At 40.9% G+C, this 17455-nt stretch overlaps 1 protein-coding gene across 2 annotated transcripts in view; it reads right to left on the bottom strand.

Annotated features, from left to right (window-relative positions):
* The window catches only part of NALCN (sodium leak channel, non-selective), a gene marked incomplete at both ends in the record, with an annotated part of 351928 nt that overhangs the window by 255279 nt on the left and 79194 nt on the right, over positions 1 to 17455 (bottom strand). The gene's annotated exons all lie outside the window — the stretch shown is intronic.

Genomic DNA, 17455 nt, shown 5'->3' with positions numbered 1-17455 from the left:
TATGGCTACTGAAATACATCCAGAATTGAAGAACTGTTTGTAAGACATCACAAGATATACACTCCCAATGTATTTCCATCCTGTACAAATTCTTCAAGGGGAACCGTTGTCACTGACATACTGCAGTATACTGAATTAATATGCTATTCTAAATAATAGTGAAGTAGGAATTCTTTAGACTGTATGTCCAATACTTGGTTTTTACTAACTAGAGTTTTAATTTTAGCAGATGAAATTTGGTGTGTCTGTAAACTAGAACGTGCCCCACAAATGCTTCTCATTATTCTCCTGATGGGTTTTTATACCTACTCAAAGAGTAGGGCCTACAGAAAATGCATTGTCACAATATGTGATTCAGTATTTGCATTGTGAATTCAGCTGCAGTCTTGAACGTTTAAATGACCTAGGCTTTGAGCTATCATCAATGACTGTCTTAAAATTATACGTCTCACCTCCTGTTGATGTCTCTTTCTTCTGATTATAAAGTGCCTAAGGTGATCAACTCCTATCAGCACATTTAATTGCCAGACTCCTAAGACAGCCAAATTAATTCCATTCCTTCTATGTCTATGTCTGTACAACCACACCTACACATAAATAACTATTCTTGCCCTCATTCCCATCCCTAAGGCTTTTAAGTAATTTTTAAATTAATTTCTAGTTAATGTTGCTAACCCACCAGTGCAAAGAGTAAAAACACTTAAATTAAAACTGCATCCATCACTGTCACACATTCCTTTCTGAGACGTAGTTATATTCCATTATTCACCCTTTGCATACCATATCTTATTATTCTCTTTAGCAACCAGTAGGATTAACCTTACTGGTTATACATTCATGATTAATGCTGAACTGCAATGGGGTGTACAGCATAAATTGAACATTGATTTACAATGTGGGTTTTTTAATGTGAAAAAGGAACTTCAGTGCCAGCATTAGTACAGACAATTTTCCAAATGATCTGCAAAAGTAACTACACTGGTTCATATATACCCACTAGGGTTACTGTCCTTTCATTTAAAGGATGATGCCAGTTCCTAATGTTTTCCATTGAACACATTTGCATAATCACAATCCGCAAAAGTGAGTAAATTTGTAGCGTTCACTATGTGTCTTGTACATATACATATCTATCTCAATATAAGCTCCTTACTGGTTTATGAAAACACAGCACACGCACATGTGGAACAGTTTTCTTAGAGATCAAGATTTTCAGAGCAGTCAAGTGGACTTAGACATCTAAGTTCCACTGAAGGAATGAAATAGGTACAAAACAATTCTTGGAACTGCTGAAGCACAGTACATCATTAATTCTGAGAACTAGGCAGTATTCTAGAAATGTGTTCAATGTTAAATATAAGCAGTAATGTAAGTTTCTTACAGCTAGAGTAAATTTAAGGAACTCCCTTTTTTCATTACATTTATAGCTGGGAGAAATAACCAGCTAGTTTCTCCCATACACTCCTAAATCTTCATGGTTTTAAGGAGGAACACTTAGCAAGAGCGTGTCCCTTTTGCCTCACGGGTTCATGGTATTTTTGTTTCAAGACTGTTTGGCATTTAGATTTATTTCAGTCTGCCATTTTTAATAACTGTAAAACCAATGTTGTCTATTCATAACATTAGACATGAAATCCTTCTCCAGTACAGCCAGTGGCAAAACGCTTGCCGAGTTTGACAGTGCCAGGGTTTTATTGTTTCCCTTCTGCACTTCCCCCAAAAAGAGACAATCTGGAGGAATAGAGGGTGAAAAACAAACACGCTTGTCACATCCGCTTTCCTCCTTACCTCTTCTCTGAGGGATAGGTAGAAGAAGGTCTCTAAGCATCGGCGCTTGGCTCTTAGCTCTGCAGAACACCGAGAATCCCTCACCAATTTGCTTTCAGAAACCCAGTCCGAGAGCAGTGAATCATCCTCTTTTGCAGCTCAGTCAGTGAATAACAACCTGCCACAGAGCAGTCAACTGAAAGACTGGCAAGCCAAAGTTGGTATTTCTGTATCATGCACAGCTCTTTCTTTGCCCAAGTATCCTTGCAGGCAGATCACTGCTCCAGGTTTGGTTTTAGTTAAGGGCATTTTCAGCTGCAATAAGCTCTGCTCAGTCTGCTCTGTCCCACAGGGAATTACTCCAATCACCTCTTGAAGGATGCCTACTCACTGCCACCTCGAAGTCTCCTGGCATAAGCTGCAAGATCCTAATGCTGTAACAGAGCTACACATTGTCTGACTTCATCCACATCCTTTGCAACCATCTCCATGTGAAGCATGCTCAGTAGCATCCTTGAAAAAGGAATGGTGCTTCCTTCTCTCACAGGGATCCTTCTGACCAGGAGCACACAAATAAAACAAATACCATCCACTACAAGACAGTGTAAACCATACCATCCATGTCTGCCCCCTTACCTTTCCACAAACAATGCTAATGGCATCAGTAAGAGGATTGCAGCACAAAATCCTTACATATTTCAATTACTTTGATGAGATTCACACATATGCCTATACTTGCTGAACTGGATCTTTTGCGGAATAAACTACTGGTATTTAGGAAACAAAGTAAGGACCTATATGCTTAATAGCTTCTTCATTGAAAATGACTTCCTGTTAAAAGGAAACCTGATAACAACAGAACATTATTAAATCTGCAAAGCTATGAATTGCAAATTGCTGGAATTAAGGTCATCTGTGTCTGCTGTGTACATGCTATAATACAGCCTTTAATGACATGGTCGCCAAAGTCCTGAACTTTTCAGTGAACTTCAACGGGCTGTATAGGATGCACGCCAGTAGATGAAATACCCTGCAACACGTGGTGTGAGTAAGGCAGAGAATGGCATACAGAGAAGGACGGAGAAGGATGGCTTCGTAGTTAAGACAGCCAAATACTTGCTTGGAGAACTGTGCTTGATGTCTACCTCTGCTGTGTGCTGTGATGCCAACCAAGCTGTCTGAAACTTTTCCTAGCTAGTCGTTACTACAGTGTTCCACATCTTAAAGGTATGTGAAAGGTGAAAGGGTGAAAATGGGAATTTCCAGCGTATTGCCTGCCATGCCCTGCCGTCCTTTTTAAAGGTGTAGCCTAGTGCTGAGTTCTAGGTGGTTGTGCTTTACAATTATGCCTTACTATTGCCATAACACAGTTTCTTTTTTTTTTTTTTTTTTTAAATTCAGTGCTACTGGTGTTTCAAAATTGTATTCAACAAAATCACTTTAAAGGAAGCGTGCAATGTACAGAAAAAATGGGAACTTTAATTAAAAGAGTTAATGTACTAATATTAGAAAAATGGGTTGGTTTGCAGAATTTATGAGTACCAAAATTTTGCCTTTCAATTAAGCTTATCTTTGAGTGTGCTTAGCAGAATGATTACTATGTGGGTATGATGGAAGAATACCAACCAAATAGCCGTACCCTGATCTCGGCAAAACAATTATACTGTGGGTAGGTCGACCTGATGTCTAGCAGGGCACAAACCACTGTTTGCTTTAATACGAAAAGATTTAATCCATGCAAAAAGAGCAGTCCAGGAGATATTCTGGCTCCACAAAGCATACAACAGGCATGCACTCAGCAGAAAATCAAGCTCCCCACCAGAAGAAATAGTTCAGATTATCTTCCAGAGACAGAGTATGAGATCGCTCACCCATAACAAACCTGCTCAGAGGGCTCTTATAGTTGTTTGCTTTGTTTCTGCCCTGTTTCAGTGACTGACACACATAGAATCATAGAATCATAGAATGGTTTAGGTTGGAAAGGACCTTGAAGATCATCGAGTTCCAACCCCTCTGCCATAGGCAGAGACACCTCTCACTAGACCACGTTGCCCAAGGCCACGTCCAGCCTGGCCTTGAACACCTCCAGGGATGGGGCCTCAACAACCTCTCTGGGCAACATGTTCCAGTGCCTTACCACCCTCAAAGTGAAAAACTTCTCCTGATGTTTAATCTAAACCTGCCCTCTTCCAGTTTAAAGCCATTCCCCCTTGTCCTATCACTACGTGCCCTAGTAAAAAGTCCTTCCCCAGCTCTCCTGTAGGCCCCCTTTAGGGACTGGAAGGCTGCAATAAGATCTCCCCGGAGCCTTCTCTTCTCCAGGCTAAACAGCCCCAACTCTTTCAGCGTGTCCTCATAGGAGAGGTGCTCCAGCCCTCGGATCATCCTCGTGGCCTTCCTCTGGACGTGCTCCAACAGGTCCATGTCTTTCTTATGTTGGGGACTCCAGAGCTGGATGCAGGACTCCAGGTGGGGTCTCACAAGAGTGGAGTAGAGGGGCAGAACCACCTCCTTTGACCTGCTGGCCACACTTCTTTTGATGCAGCCCAGGATACGGTTGGCCTTCTGGGCTGCGATCGCACATTGCTGGTTCATGTTGAGCTTCTCATCAATCAGCACCCTCAGGTCCTTCTCCTCAGGGCTGCTCTCCAGCCATTCCCCGCTGAGCCTGTATTTTTTGGGATTGCCCCGATCCGGATGTAAGACCTTGCACTTGGCCTTGTTGAACTGCATGGGGTTGGCTTGGGACCACCTCTCCAGCCTGTCCAGGTCCCTCTGGATGGCATCCCTCCCCTCCAGCGCGTCTACCTCACCAAAGAGCTTGGTATCATTGGCAAACTTGCTGAGGGTGCACTCGACCCCACTGTCCATGTCGCGGACAAAGATGTTGAACAGTACAGGACCCAGTACTGAGCCCTGAGGAATGCCGCTCCTTACTGGTCTCCACTTGGACATCGAGCTGTTGACCACAACTCTTTGAGTGTGACTGTCCAGCCAGTTCTTTATCCACCAAGTGGTCCATTTGTTGAATCCACGTCTCTCCAATTTAGAGACCAGGATATCGTGTGGGACGGTGTCAAACGCTTTGCACAAGTCCAAGTAGATGACATCAGTTGGTCTTCCCTTGTCCACTGCCGCTGTAACCCCTTCATAGAAGTCCACCAAATTTGTCAGGCATGATTTGCCCTTGGTGAAGCCATGCTGGCTGTCACCAATCACCGCCTTGTTCTCTACGTGCCTCAGCAGAGTTTCCAGGAGGATCTGCTCCATGATCTTGTCAGACACAGAGGTGAGACTGACTGGCCTGTAGTTCCCTGGGTCTTCCTTGTTTCCCTTTTTGAAAATAGGGGTTATGTTTCCCCTTTTCCAGCTGGCAGGAACCTCACCAGACCACCACGAATATGATGGCTAGCGGCTTAGTGACTTCATCTGCCAGTTCCCTCAGGACCCGCACATAAAGGTATGTATGTGTATGCACACGAATGAAGAAGCATGTTTATGAGTTCTCATACAGTAGCAGCTATTAAATGGATGCAAGAGAGTAGGTATGAACAGTGAGGGTTTATCAACCTTGGTTAAGGATAGCCAGCACAGACCAAAGGTTGCTGGACCTTGGCTAGAGAAGAAGAAAAGAAGAAATTAAGGATCTGTGAATGGATCTATTGGCGCTGGCTTCTAAGCTACACAGTATTAGGAAATTTTACTTTGGGAGGGGATGAAATGGAGTGACTGAGGGTAAAAATAGTAGGACTTCTCCAGCAAACAACCATAAATAGTCAGTAGGAGGCAGTTTCTCGGTAAAAGAGAAGTGGTTTAGAAGATACCGAAGAAAACTGAGAAGATATCCAAGATTATAGTACTGAGCCAAGAGAATAACAGACTGGATGGCAAAACTGTATGCAGATAAAGAGAGCGTGAGGGAGGGAACTGGGTGTACAGTCAGCTTTCACTAATTAGTGTTCCAGTTCCTCCTCTAGGATCCTACAGAGGGAAGTGGAGGCCAGAAATAAAGAAAGGAGAACAGCACATCAACTGCTAACTCTGCTACATTACCAGCATCTGTAGTAAAACACCTTCTGAAATCAAGCCTACTAGTGTATATATTTGCTTTCCTCAGTTGAACTTTTCTGAAAAGTTTATGAATGAGAAGAGGAATTTATTTATATAGGCTGTGGGTACTGTGCAATTAATAAAATGTCACTACATAGATTATATACACCAGGTGGCCTCAATGGCAAAATAATGTATAGCACTTTAAGTATGATATCTCAAGCTACTGTTCAAAGGATGAGGTGAAGATTAAATGAAAATGACTGATTGTGGAAAGCAATTATGAAAAATCCCAAAACACTGGAACTTAAATATGAAGTAGCATCTAGGTCTATAAAAATGTAAAAATATTTATGTCACAACAAGCAAAGAAAGTATCTGCCAAAGGTGCCTGCTTCTCTCCACTAATTATAACCTCAGTTGGGTAACCAAATTTTAAATATCTAAAGTGAGTTAAAAGCTCATTCCTGCCCATAGGAACAACTGGTTATTGTGTGCTAGGAAAGAATACGCCAGCATTTTGCCAGCTGTCCTGAGAAAAGGAAGCCCATATAACAGTTCTGCACTGAGCTGGGTGGAAAGATCAAGGCTCCTTGTGTAGACAAAAGGCAAAGCTGGGGAAAGAATCCAACAGAGCTGAGTCCCAGTTTTTCAGTTGTGATTCATTTTTGTATTTCACATCTTACGAGAGAGTAAAAGAAGCATCTACTGCACCACACTCTTATCCCTACCAATGCAGAATTATTTTCTAGCCTTTTGTCCAGCCTGGCCTGACAATGGCTGCAGCCATTGGAAGGCATTTCCCTGCTACCACACAAACTCTTCCACAGAATCAAGAACATTCATCGTTAGCCATAAATTCTCTCTTTCTTAATTTTATCCCATTAGTCTTAGTCATACTTGCTTGGACTATATATTGGACACCCTGCTCTACCCCACCCTACTTTTCTGTCCTCTCTACACACTCCTTTAAAATACTTACCATCCTTTAAAATACTTAGCATTAACAACCAGGCATGTTTGTTTTCTGCATCTGTATCCTTTTTGCCCCCGCGTTATGAAAGAATTTGTTAAAAACTTTTCACCCAAGGAAAACTCACTTCTCTGGTGCCATCTGGTACTTTTCTTCTGTTAAAGGAATGAAAGCCAAGAAGCAACTACAAAACCTGATCGCCACATCCAGTCTGCTTAATTGCTAGCTGGCTGCACAGCACTGGTTTGGATCTCTTCAGTTAGTTCTCCTTAAAACAACACCCAAGCATGGCTCCCTCCATTCTGTACAATCCTCTAACATCACAAAAGTCTTTGCACCCTTGAATAACCTCTCAGGCATCACACCTGAGAGCATGCAATGCATGGTCTCAGCATCAGACCATAAAACTATCGTTATGATGAGCCACAAAAGATTATTTTGGATACTCAGAACTGAAAAAAACATAGAGAAATAATTGTGCCTGAAGGGCACAGGGATGTCACAGGGGCTCAGAAGAGACAAAGGGCCAAGTACTACGTAAAGTGGGCATGATCGATCTGTTCTGGAGAAGGAAGTATGAAAGGCCACAGTCCACATCAGATGGCCTCTGGGCCAGATATCCATCCTGGCCTTCTTTAACTAGAAAAATAATGAGTCTATAAAAGGGAATACACACTCTTATTGCGACAGTTCAGTTTTGTACATTGTCTGAAAGCTCTGAGACAAGCAAATAAAATGATTTAAAATTTTTGTATGGAAAAGTTAAAATAACAGACAGAAAAAAAGCCCACCTCAAACTGCAAAATAGTCACCCTGAACACCACACTAAATGTCAGGCTAGAAATCAAAGTACATCTGTGCCAAAGGGTTGCAAACGTCTGCTATCAGTTCAGATACATTTAACGTGAAGAAACTCCGTGTCCTTTCTCCACGTGCCACATTGCTAGCTTCCCTCTTCACTCCTGTCAGGCCTCAAAGTGTAGGAAAGAAAAGGAATCCTAGGAAGGGGAAGCAAAATTGTTAGGGAAGCAGCTTGGAGATCTGAATTTACTGTACTGCACTGCAGCCTTCATCTTGTTAAAATGCACAGGTCAGCTGAAGACGCTTCCCTCTCGCTGGCACTTTAAGAATTCACAGAGCATAAAGGATGTAGACTTCAACATGACAGTGCAAATACTTCTTTGTATAACAACTGCATTTATGTCAATGAAATCGCTCACATAAAAACATGATTCTAAAAGCTCTAGGTACCTTCTACTGATTTCAGCAAGATTTAATAAATGCAAAATACTTATGAAAAATCAGTATGTATGCTTGCTGAAGCAGGACTTAATTTTGCTTTGAATCAGCACATCGAAAATACATAATATAGATTATTATGGCCTACTGGAGAAAGAGGAGGTAAAGACTTTGGCTTTAGAGATTCCCCTCAAAAGAACTGGGACACCTAAAACAGGAAAGTGAACAGCCTGCACTCTGAGGCAGTGTGTAGAGTGATGGGCAACGCCAGACTCAGATCCTCAGCTGTCCTCTGGCAATGCCCATCTCTTTCTATTGGCTCTGTGCTACTATGATCCTACCAGTGGCATCCGCTAAGAGCTTAAAAACAGGTGAGATGAATCAGGACCACGGTGATTCTCAAAAGTTAGAGTCTGCGTTCAGAATACCAAGACTACAATAAGAAAAGGCAAAGACCTTTTCTCAGAGATTTTTTTTAGGGTGGGACATATTTATGAATAATGGAAAGTAAAAATTTTAAGCTGAATACGAAATAGACACTTAAAAATGTCAGAATTTAGTAAGAGCTGTTTGTTTGAATACCTATTAGCTCAGACTCATCCCACTTACTCTTAGGAATTTCACTGAGGTGCTGAGAAGGTCACACAGTTTATGTAGCCTCCCCATGGCAATGAAAAAATACAGACAATGCAAGAGGCAATTCAGCATCCCCAACATGTGAATTATCTTCAGATTCACGATGGGAATAACTCTCTCCACTGGCTACTGTGAACGCAAAGGATTAGAGACCCCAACAGTAACAAAAAGATATCGCAAAGTGGATTTTTTTTTTAAGTTTCAAAAATCTAAAAAGAAACATCTAAAAAGAACAATCTAATAGCCTACACAGTGGTAGTACATGATGTTCTTTGCAGTCCTACTGAAAAGAGACCTTTCTTTGAGAAATACTAGAAATACGGAAAATATTGGGGGGAACCAACTCACACGAAGAAAAAAAAAATCCTGCCAGTTTTATTCTAAAACTCTGCAGTCTTCCACTTTGCTCACATTTGTCATCCAAGTTATAGTTCTAAAGGAAGTCATGCTGCTGCTGCTGCTGCTGCTTCCAACACTTTGATTGCTATAATTGTGCTAAACAAAAAAGCTACATGACAATTTAAATACCCGTTTTCAGTTTGATGGGATTTGAAACACTGGACATATTTAACACTAGAAATAAAATTTTCTAAAGGAAACTCAGCTGAACTTTCATTTTAGTGGCATTACTGAATAGTTTCTATAATTCACTGACACTGATGTGCCCCGAAATTTCTAAGTGCAAATTATGAGTGCAAGCTGTACTGAAGTCCACTGCTGAAAAGAATCCCAGAAAAATGGTCCACTCTGCCTGTTCACATCCCATCAAAAAGACTGAGGGTAAAAAAAAAAATCTACATAGGTGAAGCTGTCTTTTAAAAATGTCATAGCAACTTGCATGTTTTTATTGTGGAAGATTTTTAGCTTATTAATTTGACGATGATGGTGGAAGAACTGAAAGATTTTTGAAAACCTACTACCTCAGACAAATTCCAAACACTTGTTCCTCCATGTCCCAAGGAGATGCCAGGGGCCTGATGTGACCATATTTTCTGCTGCAGCAGACCCTTCTCTAATAAACGATACTGCCAGGGAAAACCACTACCCTTTTATAAGCTTAATCATAGTTTAATGCCTATCTGCTTTGCCTTTATGATGGGATTTTGATACTTTAAGTCCGCAGGAAAATTACATATTCAAGCTGAGGAAAGTTGTGTTCATGAAATCTATTTGTTCAAATGCAAAACAGTGAAATCAATAGCATGTTTTCTTTCTTTTTTTTGGTTTAGTTTCTGCAGTTAGATTGCTACAAACTGGCTAGTAATTTACTTTGATCGTAACGAACAAGAACAGACAGTTCAGCAAGTAAATGGCAAATTATGGAGAAGAAACCATGAACATAAAAGAACTATGTCTAACTCATTGTTAACATATGTGCCTCAGTATAAGGTTTATAAAGGAAAAGGCGGCAGGCAGGCAAGAAAGAGGGAAGGGAGGGAGGGAGGGAGGAAGGGAGGGAGGGAAGAACGGAAGAAGGAAGGCAGGGAGGGAGGGAGGGAGGTTGTATGCCTTGCAGATGCAAAGTACTCCCTTGAAAGTACTTTTCTTTTAGATGCATGTATACAATAGCAGAGAAACAGAAGCATAGACAAAATTACAATAGGAATCTAATAATCATTAAGTTAATTAATGTTTGTGAATGCCAGAATATTACGTACGGGAGATTGAAAGTTGTCTTACAAATGACAGCCTTGTCACCAAATACACTAAACTCTTTTTTTTAACAGTCCTTCCTGATATTCAAAGTCTATTTCCCCTTCTGAGGTGTCCTCATGACTGATATTTCTATTTGTATACACAAGCACAACCATAAACCAACTATACCCCATACTTGGTGTTTATCATCCTCAGACACTCATGTCTGCCCTCCTCTTGTTACTGATTGCATGTTACAACAACTTGTGATCCAGCCACTGTCAAGTTTCATTGTTTCAAATGCTTTCTTTTATTAAAAAGAAAAGGAGCATCCATCTCAAGATTACAACCAATAATCTTTGCACTACGTGTTTTGTAATTTCTGAGTAATCTCAGGAAAAACAGCAAATTAATTCCTCAATTGTTATCAACTAAAATGCTACATAGTTACTTTATGTAACTTGTTCCTACAAGATGTTCTGGAGGCCAAAACAATAAATGGGTTCAAAAAAAGGCTAGACAAATTGAAAGGTGAGAAATCCATCAATCGATACTAAATATAATGGCCTAAATTTAACAGCCACTTCAGAAAGTCCCTAAATAAATGATTGCTGGAGTCCAAGATACAGAATGATGGCATAAATGGATACCCAGAAGCTCAGAGAAGGATGATCTATATCTGCCTATTTCTGGTACTGGCTGATTTTGGAGACACAGCAAATGCAATGTTTGTCTGCCAGTTTTATGTATCCTCCATATCTACATCATGGGGCTATTATTTTTCAGGTCCCTTTTAGTAAAAAATGTTGAAAAATGTAGATGGGAGAAAATATGTTTGGTTCTCCAGTTTTATGAGATTATCTTTTTAATTCATCAAAACAGATACTGGTTCTCAACACTGCAGCAGCAGCTCATTTACATTATAGTTGCCCTGTCCCCTCCTTCCTTCAGTTAAATGGACTCATCATTTCAGCTGGCTGAATTCATGACTCCTTTTAATAACATAAACTGCAGTGAACACCAGTTTACATTACCAGATGAGACAGTGAGCTGAGGTGTCCCAGGAGTAAACTCATTGCCTCTTCAGTTGCCGTTGTTACTGTGGTTAAAGCCCCTGAAAAAAGGGGGCAAGCAGACAGTAGAGGATGGTAACACCTTTACCCTCCTCATCTGAAATGGAATAAAGCTGAAATGGAGCACACATTTAACAACAGCTCATTTTGGGAATCCCCAACCAGAGTCAGAGAGTTAGATGTTGGAGTTTCTACCCCTTCACTCCATTCACCACATTTCACCATTTCTTCCCATACCCTCTGTACAAGTGGAAAATACTGGAAGTCTCTTTTTTTTTTTTTTTCTTTTCATAATACCCAGGATTTACTATCTTCCCATGAGGATAGGAAGGTTGGATGGGGCTGGACATCATTTGTGCATGTTCTTTGCCAACACATTTAGTTTCCCTGCAGAGTCTTCCATTCCACCTAATTTTTTTCCCCATTTGTACTTTACCAAAACTAACAGCTTGCTTTTACATTTACACTTTGCATATTCTGCTCCTGGGTCTCCTCAGTAAAACTAATATGGTTGTTTTTCAGCCCTGTTTCAGTGCCAAGTACATCGCTGAACTATCCAAGCTTCAGTTAACTGATGCAATTTCTAGGCTTTCTAAACAAGAAAAGGGTACAGAAAAAAGAAGTCCCTTTTTTTTTTTTAATGACAGGCTCAGAAGTTTAGGATTTGGAATCAATTTAATCTGCTTCTGAATAAACTTGTATAATATACTCAAATAATAAACTCATTCAAATCAAAACTTAATTTTAGCCAGCTGAAAGAGAAGATTTTTCTTTCACTGTAAGAGAGGATTTCAGTTAATTGGAAGAAATATATTATATATGTATTTAATTTAATGAAAGCCACCATAGGTAAGAAGAGAGTAGGACTGAGCAGGCATACCTTTTGCTTGATTCCAAAGTTAAACTAAAGGGCAAATTAGTATATAAATAGACTACCACACTTTTCTGGTTCGCCAATAATTACTTCCCGTGAAAGAGAAGAGGAGAAAACCCACTGGTGCTCTCTTCTGTTACTCCTGCAGTGAAAATCCCAAAGTACTGTTTCACCTCATTTCTCTCCCTCTCGTTCAATCTATCCATTATGAAACTGCTAAAACACTCAATTCCTCCCTTTCTGGCCATGACTCCTCCACCCTCCATATGTTTTCTGTCTGTCGATATTACTTTTCATCTTTTTGTCTCTCCTTCAAGGTTCTCTAAAATTCTGTGATTGTATAGAATTCTGTAACACATTAGGATAATAATATGCAGCATGAAGGACTAAATATTTTTTGGAGGCGAAAAGATATGATTAAATTTCTGACATTAATCAGATGTTCGGGAACACTGTAATCATAATAATGTCACTTGCTTGCTCAGATCATAGCTTTGTGACCTTATATTTCTTCCTTAGATAGAACACATACAATTAAAAGTGAATACAGTATTTTTAATCTGTTGAAGATTTTACTATCAAGAGTACAAGTGCACTTACAGCTTGTGAGTAGGCGACCACTTCCATTTATGCTGACACATCACACACAGTGTTCCCAAGCTTTTTCTAAATGTCTTTCCATCTCCAGCTGTGCTTTTCATTTCTGCTGGACATACGTCCCCAAAATATTATCATGAACAAGGAATTGCTGTCTGGCGCATTGCTCCCCATAGGAACCACAGTTCCAGACTTTCTCTGTTCATTACAAAACTGAGCGCTGAGAAGACTGAAGATATCATTACTTGGTGTTAGTAATACCAACCCCAGGTTCACAGAAGACATGTGAGTTGAAACTTTCCAGTTCAGCTTTAAATCAGTGTGTGTATTTTACAAGTCTTTGCAGACAGGAAAACAAAGAGAAGGAAGGAGTGATAAAAACATTAACAACTTCTAAAATTAACAGGAAATGAATAATAAGAAACACAGTGTGCCTTTAACACGGGATTAAAGGGGTAAAAACATGCTCAAAGAGTTTTTTAAAGGATTTTTTCTGGAACCTGGTGCTCAGTTTTTTTTTTTCTGGAACCTGGTGCTCAGTTTTTCTTTATTTGTGAACTGAGAGCTTCCTACTGTGCTCGTAGGAGTAAATCACGGTAGGCAGGAAGTTCTAACACACTACAATGTGTTAAAGTGATATAAACAACAGCAAAATAATGTGGCAACGTGGGAGTCCCAGCATGCATTCATGCCAAATGGTTCATGTTAAAATGGAAAACACAAAGATTATTTTTCAGTGACAAAAGAAAATCAATATTTAAAATCAATGCCAATCATGGGGAACAGTGAGAATAAGTAACAAAAGACCACAAAGCACCTTTGGGAACACTCAAAAGAAAAATGCAAAAAATATAAAACCATTATACCAAAATAAAAGCCTCTTTGCCCCACATTAGGATAGATCTGCAAGTCAAAATCAGAAACCATACTGATACTAATTTTTCACGTTGCCACTCCCAGCCACTTCTAAAAAACTAAAGAAAACTTAGTTAGGTGTCTGAGTTAAAGCTCTTTGATTCACCAGATTAACACCCATCTTTCTTGCCCATCTCTTGTGGTTTACTCTTAATTTACTTTTAACTACTATGCCGCTGTATACAAGAGGCCCTTGCAGATCCCAGATCTGTATGCACACGCCGGTTCTGTTCTGCCTATATGCCATGTGCCCAGTGGAAAGGCAGGTGGGGTCTCTGGAGAGACAAGAGGGGATGCCCTGGCAAGCGCAGTGGCGCTCGCTCAGCTGCCCAGCGGTTTAGACACACCAAGGCACACTACACACCAGATGGGATTCTGAAACTCCTTTGTAATCCCCTCTTTGCAGATCAGCTGTGACAGAAGTGTAAAGGCATGGTTAGCCTGCTTATTCGTTTTACCTAATTGAGCAGTTTGGTGCAACAACGACACACTTGTGCGAGACAAAGCGAGTTACAAAGGCTCTGCACAGAGCCTATAGGATATCTCTGAATTACTGTGTGCTCAGGAATAACACCAGACCTGCATTGCTCCACGCACCATGGCAATATTCTGCCTAGGCTAGCTAGGCCTGCCAGGCTGAAACCCCTGACCTGGTCTGTGGGAGTAAGTACGGTCACACAAAGGCCAAACAAACTAGTAAAACCAAAGAGACCCAGCTAGTCCACATGAAGTGTCTTCCAAAACTTGTGGTGGGTTGACCCTGGCTGGATGCCAGGTGCCCACCAAAGCTGCTCTATTACTTCTCCTCCTCAGTTGGACAGGGGAGAAAAAATATGGTGAAAGGCAGATAAGGACAGGGACATCACTCAGCAATTACTGTCACGGGCAAAACAGAATTGATTTGGGAATTTTAGTTTAATTTATTACCAATCTAATGAGAGGAGGGTAATGAGAAATAAAAACAATCTTAAAACACCTTCCCCCCCCACCCCTCCCTTCTTCCTGGGCTCAACTTCACTCCTGATTTTCTCTACCTTCTCCCCGCGAGTGGTGCAGGCAGATGGGGAATGGGGGTTGTAGTCAGTTCATCACACGTTGTCTCTGCTGCTCCTTCCTCTTCAGGGGGAGGACTCCTCACACTTTTCCCCTGCTCCAGCATGGGGTCCCTCCCATGGGAGACAGTTCTCCATGAACTTGGCTCCTTCCATGGGGTGCAGTCCTTCAGGAACAGACTGCTCCAGTGTGGGTCTCCCATGGAATCACAAGTTCTGCCAGACAAACTTCTCCAGCATGGGCTCCTCTTTCCATGGGACCACAGGTCCTGTCAGGAGTCTGCTCCACCACAGGCTCTCCACACTGTCACAGCCTACTTTGGGCACATCCATCTACTCTGGCGTTGGGTACTCCCTGGGCTGCAAGGGGACAGCCTGACTCACCATGGTCTTCACTATGGGCTGCAGGGGAATCTCTGCTCTGGCACCTGGAGCACCTCCTTCCCCGCCTTCTTCACTGACCCTGGTGTCTGCAGGGCTGTTTCTCTCACATATTCTCACTCCTCTCCTCTGGCTGCTGCTGCACAGGTCTTTCTCCCCTTCTTAACAGAGGTGCTACCACCGTCGCTGATGGGCTCGGTCTTGGCCAGCAGCATGTCCACCTTGGAGCTGGCTGGCATTGGCTGTATCAGACACGGGGAGAGCTTCTCGCAGCTTCACACAGAAGCCACCCCTGTAGCCCCCCCACTACCAAAACCTTGCCAAGCAAACCCAATACACCTGTATTAGAGAGGTTTTTATGTTACAGACCACATATAAATCACATTATTTTTTCTTCCACCAGTCCCGCCTTTAGAGAGCTGGATGTATCTATTTGCAAACTTTGATACCACAAGCCCATCTTATTGTAGTGCCTCGCAAGTAGTTAGTAGGTTTAAACACAACAGTAGCCAAATCTGGGAGGGATACACTTTTCCCCCATAAGGAATGTGAACTAAAGCAAATATACCTACTAAGTAGTTTTCTCCAGGTCTACAGGAAATTTGTGCTTGGCCAATAAATTGAACCCAGATGTTCACAGTCCTTCTCCATTCCCTTAGCCGCTAGGGTATTTCCTCTCCTGATGCACAGTACAGTTTGTTGAAGAAGTAAATTCTAAATAGCTCAATACACTGAATAAGTGGAGTTTCACCAAAGCACAGACCCAGACCCATGTAACTGTTGAAACAGAACTTTTAATAATGTTCCCTGTCCTATTTGGAGCAGTAATATTTACAGAGCCCAGAGAGGAATTAATAAAACCAAACTTACTGCAAAATTTAATTAAAATGGTACAGGGCAATAGAGAGTCTTCACTACCTTTTTCTAAGAACTCCATCCTTCACAGGATATTGAATGACAATATACTTAGCTAATAAAGGTCAAAAGAATGCACATTAATTGAATGTGTCCTAACAGCAGGATATATATTCTACAATCTGATTAACTCTTTCCTAGATTCAGATTTATGCACCATGATCCTCTTAAGGAACAAAACCCACCCAAACCCTTAGAAAATAACTACCGCACCTCTCACTAGGGAATTAATCCATAACGAATGTCTGTAATATATTGCAAAGGCTATAAATACATTAATTTTTAGGAAGTCTGTTTTCTTTTTACTTCGGATTGATAGAACTGAAACAATAATGCATGGTGAGATGAATAAAGGTGTGTGTGTTCAGCCAGACTTTGAGATTTTGCTTTCTTTGGACCTGTATTTTAGTCTGCATTTCACAAGAATAAAGCCTATTTTGGGCACTATTCCAATAAAATAATACTTTAACGCATTGTTTTTCTTTGGATTGCTTTCCTTGGACTGACATCCAATAAGGTCATTGATTACTGGAAACCCTGAAGATGTTGCACAAAGGTATGAAGAAAGAGAAGAAAACTGCTAGTTGATTTGCAATTATAAAAAGCTGCAGCACTCACTGATGCATGAGGTTTATTTTGCCTGGAACACAATTTACTGTGGGTTCACACGATTCCTAAAAAGGCCAAGAATGCAATACTACAGACAACAAAGGCAGACCAGGTAAGTCAGATGCTATCTTAGCTTTCATCTGGAGGAGTTTTCGTTATGAGTTCAGCTACATTTTATCCACATGCCTGAGACTTTTACTTGAGAACACCATCAAATCAAGAAATAAATTTGGGAAGAGGAATTATCAGTGAAGACACATGCTATAAGTAAATATATGGCAGCGGTTTGACCAAGCAGAGATATTTGAGAATGAATGGCCTGTGGAGAGGATGAAAGGCACTTGCCAGCTTAGTGTTCAACAATGTACATGCTGCCAGCAAACATCATGCTATCAGATTGCTATAGTAGACTTGGCTTTCTATCTGAAGCATGTTTGTTTCATCCAGAAGCAACATTATTTACCTTGCAAATAAAAATTTGAGCTGCTGTACAATGTGCTGTAATAAAAAAGGATTTATAAAAATATTACTTATCTTAGTCTGGATTTATTTAAACAATGAGGATGTAGTTTTACAAACTCACATATATCCACGTGAGAATATTAAATCTGGAAGTTTCAAAACTGTATGGCTTACTACCTACATTCCCCTTCCCCCTTCTTCTGTGAGCCTATTTTCAAGATGGAACAAGAGAAATGAGGTACTTCTGTGTTTATTATGAATAGTCATGCTTCCTGGC

Source organism: Vanellus vanellus, assembly GCF_965231255.1.
Source record: "Vanellus vanellus genome assembly, chromosome: 1".
Lineage (NCBI taxonomy): Eukaryota > Metazoa > Chordata > Aves > Charadriiformes > Charadriidae > Vanellus > Vanellus vanellus.
This window is presented reverse-complemented; position numbering and strand designations above follow the sequence as displayed.